Consider the following 8,963-nt stretch of genomic DNA (forward strand, 5'->3'; position numbering starts at 1 on the left):
CTACACACAACACCACCACCACACAGGCAACACCATCACCACACAGACAACACCACCACCACACAGACAACAACACCACCATAGAGACAACACCACAACCGCACAGACAACACCACCACTACACAGACAACACCACCGCTGCACAACACCACCACCACACACAACACCACCACCACACAGACAACACCACCACTACACAGACAACACCACCACCACACAGACAACACCACCGCCATACAGACAACACCACCACCACACACCATACACAACACCACCACCACACAGACAACACCACCACTACACAGACAACACCACCACTACACAGACAACACCACCACTACACACAACACCACCACCACACAGGCAACACCATCACCACACAGACAACACCACCACCACACAGACAACAACACCACCATAGAGACAACACCACAACCGCACAGACAACACCACCACTACACAGACAACACCACCGCTGCACAACACCACCACCACACACAACACCACCACCACACAGACAACACCACCACTACACAGACAACACCACCACCACACAGACAACACCACCACTACACAGACAACACCACCACTACACAGACAACACCACCACTACACAGACAACACCACCACTACACAGACAACACCACCACTACACACAACACCACCACCACACAGGCAACACCATCACCACACAGACAACACCACCACCACACAGAAAACACCGGCAGCAAGAGTGTAAAAGAAATCTATATATATAAATCGTTTTTTTTTTTTTCCAAAAGAAGGAACAGAGGGGGCCAGGTGAGGATATTCCAAAAAAGGCCCAGTCCTCTGTTCTTAACGCTACCTCGCTAATGCGGGAAATGGCGAATAGTTTAAAAGAAGATATATATATATATATATATATATATATATATATATATATATATATATATATATTATATATATATATAAATATATATATAAATATATATATATATATATATATATATATATATATATATATATATATATATATATATATATATATATATATATATATCCCACCCTGCCATCCCATCGCGTCCCGCGGGGCGAGGGTAGCCACTTTTTACAACACAGAAATACACTTTAAGAGGAGTAAAAAAAGAGAGGAAAAAAGTATATATATATAGATATATATCCTGGAGTTTGTGGTGAACGTCTGGAAGTATGCGGCCACCTGGCCTGAAATATGTATGGTCTGGGGAGGGCCCGAACCTACTGGCTGGTGGCAGTGTGAAGTATGTGTGTGTGTGTGTGTGTGTGTGTGTGTGTGGTATTCTTTGCAGATGTTGTATTTTTTTGTTTGTTTATTTGCTCAGGTGTGCGTATGACTCTCCCATATCATTACGTTACCTGAATTTGTTTATATTCGGCAGCCATAATTCCTTCGACTTTGACCTCCTTCTGAAACTCGTATTATAAAGAAGAATATTTATCGTTATTGGTAGCATAAAGAATATTTGTTGTTATCATACATAAGTAATGTATAGGATGAAAGATGGACACTGTGGCCGGCCTCAATTATTTAAAAAGGGCATTTACGTGATAATTTGAGATTGCATATATCCATGAAATATGTCTCACAGAGATGATTAATTTTGGCCAGGTGATATTTCTAACTTAAAAGTACGTCCAAAGCGAAATTATTTTTACTATGACAATCAGTTATTTTTACTCTATGACAATCAGTGGTGATGGAAAAATTATTTTAGAAAATGGGAAATAGACGAGTTAGGTACATTCACTATAAGGTTTGCTGCAGCCTTCACAGAAAATGGTTGAGCACTTCGTGTGTGTTGGGGGGAGACTTCACTTTTCTCCGGTGTTTTATACATGGGTTCTTCATCTATAATACAAGGGTGGGGGGGGGGGGGTGGAGTCCCCCTTCTATACAGAAACTATACAAACTTTTCCCCAAATTCTGTACCTAAGTGTAACCCATTGGAGAACACACGAACATATGTTTCGTACCATTCGCCATTTCCCGCGATAGCGAGAAAGCGTTAAGAACAGAGGACTGAGCCTTCGAGGGAATATCCTCACTTGGCCCACTTCTCTGTTCCTTCATTTGGAAAACTATAAACGAAGGGGGAGGATTTCCAGCCACCCCGCTCCCTTCCCTTTTAGTCGCCTTCTACGACACGCAGGGAATACGTGGCAAGTATTCTTTCTCCCCTATCCCCAGGGATATATATATATATATATATATATATATATATATATATATATATATATATATATATATATATATATATATATATATATGTGTGTGTGTGTGTGTGTGTGTGTGTGTGTGTGTGTGTGTGTGTGTACGCACGAACAACACAAGACCTGATTTTGCCGGGGCTTGTGCGTAGCGGCGTATGTGTTATGCTTAACCGTCATTTCTCACTGCTGAGAGAGAGAGAGAGAGAGAGAGAGAGAGAGAGAGAGAGAGAGAGAGAGAGAGAGAGAGAGAGAGAGAGAGAGAGAGTTTTCTCCACTTGGGGTAATCTTACAACGAGGCTGTGTGAGGTTATGGGGTGGACTGTATTGTGTGGTGTGCGTGACACCACCTCCCCACCCTCACCCACAGAGCCTTACACCCTGTCCTCCTCCTGCAGGCGGTGCTGGCGCCGCCCGTGGCCGGGGAAGCCAAGGCGGAGGCCAAGCCCTTGTACCCGCAGTACCCGGGCTTGACGTACCCGTGGCACCAGCAGTACCACTACAGCTACACCCACTTCTGCAGCTTCCTCATCCAGCGTCCCCACCTCCTGACCAGGTAAGTGTTCCTCACCTTTGACCTTGAGTAAGGGTCACATATCATCCATTTTGGGTCAAGTGGAAAAACAAAACCCACTTTGTCCGTATATCAATAAAGGTCAGTGTTGTGTAGACTTATGAATTTAACTGTTTATTAACATATGAATTTAACGTAATGAATTTTGGCTGTACATCAGTAAAATCAATGTTGTGTAGACATGAATTTAACTTTGTTAACATGAATTTAGCGTAATGAATTTTAGCTGTATATCAGTAAAGGTCAGTGTTGTATAGACATAAATTTAACTTTATTAACATATGAATTTAACGTAATGAATTTTAGCTGTATATCAGTAAAGTCAGTGATATGTAGACATATAAATTTAACTTATTAACAGTTGGAATTTTTCAGTATTTATTGACATGAATCTATATAGACAAATCAGTATAGCTTAGTGAGAGAATTTTTAAGTATTTATTTATATGAACGTAGACAAATGAGTATAGCCCAGCACAGTTTGTTAATATGAGTAGCGTAGTAATGTCAATCAGGTTAACTTAGCTTTGCTAAACCAGATTAAGTTTGCATACTAGTAATGTTAAACATGTTGGTATTACTCGTGTAGCAATGTTAGAACCAGTTAACGCTGTGTTCAAAACCGAGCACGTAATTAGCGTAGGATCTTTCATCATTGTATAGCAGTGTTAGAAGAGGCTACCGTTGTAACTAGATATTTTTTTTTATATTTTCATTTTACAACGAATTACTTCAGTAACTTGATAATGTCAGACCCATTTTCTATTTCTTTTTTTTCGGTAGAGGCTCCGGTTTGGGATAAAAGTCCACGTGAAGGCCAGGCCTTAATTTGAATATATATTTAGTGGTTAATGAAAAGGTAAAAAAGAAAAGAAGAGATAAGGGACAGTATTAATGAATATATTGGAGGAAGTGGAAGACATTAGAATATGCTAGCTACGAGTTACTGGAAGTCTTAGCAGCCTAGGAGCGTTGTTACTGGAAGTCTTAGCAGCCTAGGAGCGTTGTTACTGGAAGTCTTAGCAGCCTAGGAGCGTAGTTACTGGAAGTCTTAGCAGCCTAGGAGCGTAGTTACTGGAAGTCTTAGCAGCCTAGGAGCGTAGTTACTGGGAGTCTTAGCAGCCTAGGAGCGTAGTTACTGGGAGTCTTAGCAGCCTAGGAGCGTAGTTACTGGGAGTCTTAGCAGCCTAGGAGCGTAGTTACTGGAAGTCGTAGCAGCCTAGGAGCGTAGTTACTGGGAGTCTTAGCAGCCTAGGAGCGTAGTTACTGGGAGTCTTAGCAGCCTAGGAGCGTAGTTACTGGAAGTCGTAGCAGCCTAGGAGCGTAGTTACTGGAAGTCTTAGCAGCCAAGGAGCGTAGTTACTGGGAGTCTTAGCAGGCTAGGAGCGTAGTTACTGGAAGTCTTAGCAGCCTAGGAGCGTAGCTACTGGGAGTCTTAGCAACCTAGGAGCGTAGTTACTGGGAGTCTTAGCAGGCTAGGAGCGTAGTTACTGGGAGTCTTAGCAGGCTAGGAGCGTAGTTACTGGGAGTCTTAGCAGCCTAGGAGCGTAGTTACTGGGAGTCTTAGCATCCTAGGAGCGTAGTTACTGGGAGTCTTAGCAGCCTAGGAGCGTAGTTACTGGGAGTCTTAGCAGCCTAGGAGCGTAGTTACTGGAAGTCGTAGCAGCCTAGGAGCGTAGTTACTGGAAGTCTTAGCAGCCAAGGAGCGTAGTTACTGGGAGTCTTAGCAGGCTAGGAGCGTAGTTACTGGAAGTCTTAGCAGCCTAGGAGCGTAGTTACTGGGAGTCTTAGCAACCTAGGAGCGTAGTTACTGGGAGTCTTAGCAGGCTAGGAGCGTAGTTACTGGGAGTCTTAGCAGGCTAGGAGCGTAGTTACTGGGTCTTAGCAACCTAGGAGCGTTATAGTCCATTTAAGTTAAGAGACCAGGACGACTTAAGTACTAATTCCCTTTTTATTTCTCTCTCTCTCTCTCTCTCTCTCTCTCTCTCTCTCTCTCTCTCTCTCTCTCTCTCTCTCTCTCTCTCTCTCTCTCTCTCTCTCTCATCCCTCGTGACATTCCAGGCTGTACGGGCTGTTGGTCTATTACCACACACACTGTTATGGTACTTACAACCATTACCCTTACCTGGGTTATGGCTGGTAACAGCCTCTTGTCCTGTGGCCACGGCTGGTGACTGGTTGGTTCATCTGTGGCCACGGCTGGTGACTGGTTGGTTCATCTGTGGCCACAGCTGGTGACTGGTTCATCTGTGGCCACAGCTGGTGACTGGTTGGTTCACCTGTGGCCACAGCTGGTGACTGGTTCATCTGTGGCCACGGCTGGTGACTGTCTGGTACACTTGTGGCCACGGCTGGTGACTGGTTGGTTCATCTTGCGGCCACGGCCTTGGTGTACTGGTTTGGTTCATCTGTGGCCACGGCTGGTGGACTGGGTTGTGTCATCTGTGGCCTCGGCTGGTGACTGGTTGGTTCATCTGTGGCCACAGCTGGTGACTGACTGGTTCATCTGTGGCCACGGCTGGTGACTGGTTGGTTCATCTGTGGCCACAGCTGGTGACTGTCTGGTTCACATGTGGCCACGGCTGATGACTGGTTCATCTGTGGCCACAGCTGGTGACTGGTTGGTTCATCTGTGGCCACAGCTGGTGACTGGTTCATCTGTGGCCACAGCTGGTGACTGGTTGGTTCATCTGTGGCCACAGCTGGTGACTGGTTGGTTCATCTGTGGCCACGGCTGGTGACTGTCTGGTTCACTTGTGGCCACGGCTGGTGACTGGTTCATCTGTGGCTACGGCTGGTGACTGGTTGGTTCATTTGTGGCCACGGCTGGTGACTGGTTCATCTGTGGCCACAGCTGGTGACTGGTTGGTTCATCTGTGGCCACGGCTGGTGACTGTCTGGTTCACTGTGGCCACGGCTGGTGACTGGTTCATCTGTGGCCACGGCTGGTGACTGGTTCACCTGCCGTCAACATGAATGGTGTCCAATGAACCAGCCAATGGCGACGGACCATCGTCTTGGAAGACGCAATGAGAGCAGCAGTCCGACTACGTCATGAAGTAAGACCAGCCAATCACCTGCCTCGCATGCCTATACGTCATAGACCCCTGTGAACCAATAGAAACCGTCCTACAGCTACGTGAACCATAGACTTTCCCCAGTCCACGAGAACCAGTAGAAAACAGCCACTGAAGCCATCTTCAAGAACCAATAGGAATCACCCGTCGTCTGCGCGAACCAATAGAAATAAGCTATCCCCCCCAGCCATCTACTTCAACAGCCAATAGGAAACAGCCGTCATCTACGAGAACCAATAGGAATGAGACATCATCAGCCACCTTCCTCAACAACCAATGGGAACCACTGGTCTTCCACGAGAGCCAATAGAAATGAGCCAACCTCAGCCATCTTCGACAGCCAATGGGAGACATCAGATCACCTGGAGAAATGAGCAGTCCTCCTCAAACACCAATAGGAACCGACATACAGATCTGAAACAGCCAATAAGAACTACCCACTCAAACCCCCTAGATAGTTATCCAGGCCAGGTGCCACCTAGTTGTTTGCATACGTGTCAAACTGTTGTTTGCCTCACATTGTTTGTAGTTTGCCTCACTTGTTTGTGTGTGTTTGTGTTTGTCCGGCTATTGTTAAAAGTCAAAAATTTTTGCTTGTACAAGTATGTGGTAGTTAAGAAAATTGGCTTGTTTCTCCTTGTTTATTAATGAATGGTCTTTAGGGTAATTATGTAGTTTGCTAGACTACTAACTACACTTGTGAATCATTTTGTCAGTTGTCTACGTTAACTTGAAGTAGGTACATATGTTATATTGTCTGTGTAACAAGATAATGCACCAGTCTAATCTTGACTTTCAATATCATATCCTCGTAAAGATAATTCAGTTATCAGTCATCATTATTAAGCAGAGGTAAGATGGTAGTTATCATAATTAGGTAAAGGGAAATAAAGATAAGTTATCAGTCATCATTATTGAGCAGGGGTGAGATGGTAGTTATCATAATTAGGTACAAAAATAAAGATAATTTGGTTATCAGTCATCATTATCAAGCAAGGATGAGATGATAGTTATCATAATTAGGTAGATAAATAAAGACAATTTGGTTATCAGTCATCATTATCAAGCAGGGATGAGATGGTAGTTATTGTAATTAGGTAAAAAAATAAAGATAATTTGGTTATCAGTCATCATTATCAAGCAGAGGTTGGGATGGTAGTTATCGTAATTAGGTAAAAAATTATAAAGATAATTTGGTTATCAGTCATCATTATCAAGCAGGGATAAGATGGTAGTTATCGTAATTAGGTCAAAAATAAAGATAATGTGGTTATCAGTTATCATTATCAAGCAGAGGTTGGGATGGTAGTTATCGTAATTAAGTCAAAAATAAAGATAATTTGGTTATCAGTTATCATTATCAAGCAGGGGTGAGATGGTAGTTATCGTAATGAGGTAAAGGGAAATAAATGGTTGCCGGGAGGGGTAACTGAAGCAGTTGTGTTGACCATCTGGGAAGTTGAGCTCGACCGTAGTTCATCTGTCTGATGGTTTGCTCGTGGTTTCTTAATGGTCACGTTATCAGCGGAACAAAATGAATAAAAAAAATGAAATGAAAAAAATGAAATGAAAAAAATGAAATGAAAAAAAAAAGAAAAGGACATTTTAGATAAGGTTTACTCGCCATGTTAAGGTATGAATATAGCCATATTAAATCGACATTTTAGATAGGATATAGTCGCCATCTTAAGGAATGATTATAACCATATTATTTCCACATTTTAGAAAGGTTAAAGTTGCCATCTTAAAAGGAATGAATACATGTATAACCATATTATTATGACATTTATATTATTAACAATTGATGAAGGAGAGGCGGGGTAAGGGGGAAAGGTTGTGTTTACATGGATATAGATAACTTGGTTATGACTAACGGCAGTAGAGTTAGCATTACCTTAACTAAAGTCTTCCCACATATAAATGTAGCCACGAACTTAATTACCTTTAATGTGGGCATGAACTTGATTACCTTTAATGTGGCCACGAACTTGATGACCTTTAATGTGGGCATGAACTTGATTACCTTTAATGTAGCCACGAACTTGACCTTTAATGTGGGCATGAACTTGATTACCTTTAATGTGGGCATAAACTTGATTACCTTTAATGTGGGCATGAACTTGATTACCTTTAATGTGGGCATAAACTTGATTACCTTTAATGTGGGCATGAACTTGATTACCTTTAATGTGGGCATGAACTTGATTACCTTTAATGTGGGCATAAACTTGATTACCTTTAATGTGGGCATGAACTTGATTACCTTTAATGTGGGCATAAACTTGATTACCTTTAATGTGGGCATAAACTTGATTACCTTTAATGTGGGCATGAACTTGATTACCTTTAATGTGGGCATGAACTTGATTACCTTTAATGTGGGCATGAACTTGATTACCTTTAATGTGGGCATGAACTTGATTACCTTTAATGTGGCATGAACTTAATTACCTTTAATGTGGCCACGAACTTGATTACCTTTAATGTGGGCATGAACTTAATGACCTTTAATGTGGGCATAAACTTGATTACCTTTAATGTAGCCACGAACTTGACCTTTAATGTGGGCATGAACTTGATTACCTTTAATGTAGCCACGAACTTGACCTTTAATGTGGGCATGAACTTGATTACCTTTAATGTGGGCATGAACTTGATTACCTTTAATGTAGCCATGAACTTGATTACCTTTAATGTGGGCATGAACTTGATTACCTTTAATGTGGGCATGAACTTGATTACCTTTAATGTGGGCATGAACTTAATTACCTTTAATGTGGCTATTAACTTGATTGCCTTTAATGTGGGCATGAACTTGATTACCTTTAATGTGGCCATGAACTTGATTACCTTTAATGTGGGCATGAACTTGATTACCTTTAATGTGGGCATGAACTTGATTACCTTTAATGTGGCCATGAACTTGATTACCTTTAATGTGGGCATGAACTTGATTACCTTTAATGTAGCCCCGAACTTGATGACCTTTAATGTGGCCATGAACTTAATTACCTTTAATGTAGCCATGAACTTAATTGCTTTTATTGTAGCCACGAACTTGATTAACCTTCAGTGCAGCCATG

General features: G+C 42.4%; 1 long non-coding RNA gene across 1 annotated transcript in view; it reads left to right on the forward strand.

Annotated features, from left to right (window-relative positions):
• LOC139748159 (uncharacterized) overlaps nt 1-5,248 on the forward strand; it is a 15,268-nt gene extending 10,020 nt beyond the window's left edge. The window contains exons 2-3 of the long non-coding RNA XR_011712545.1: nt 2,628-2,785; nt 4,865-5,248. This is a non-coding gene — a long non-coding RNA (uncharacterized lncRNA). The remainder of the gene's footprint in view (nt 1-2,627; nt 2,786-4,864) is intronic.
• The last annotated feature ends 3,715 nt before the right edge of the window (nt 5,249-8,963 follow it).

Source organism: Panulirus ornatus, chromosome 73 (genome assembly GCF_036320965.1).
Source record: "Panulirus ornatus isolate Po-2019 chromosome 73, ASM3632096v1, whole genome shotgun sequence".
In the NCBI taxonomy this organism is placed as follows: Eukaryota; Metazoa; Arthropoda; class Malacostraca; order Decapoda; family Palinuridae; genus Panulirus; species Panulirus ornatus.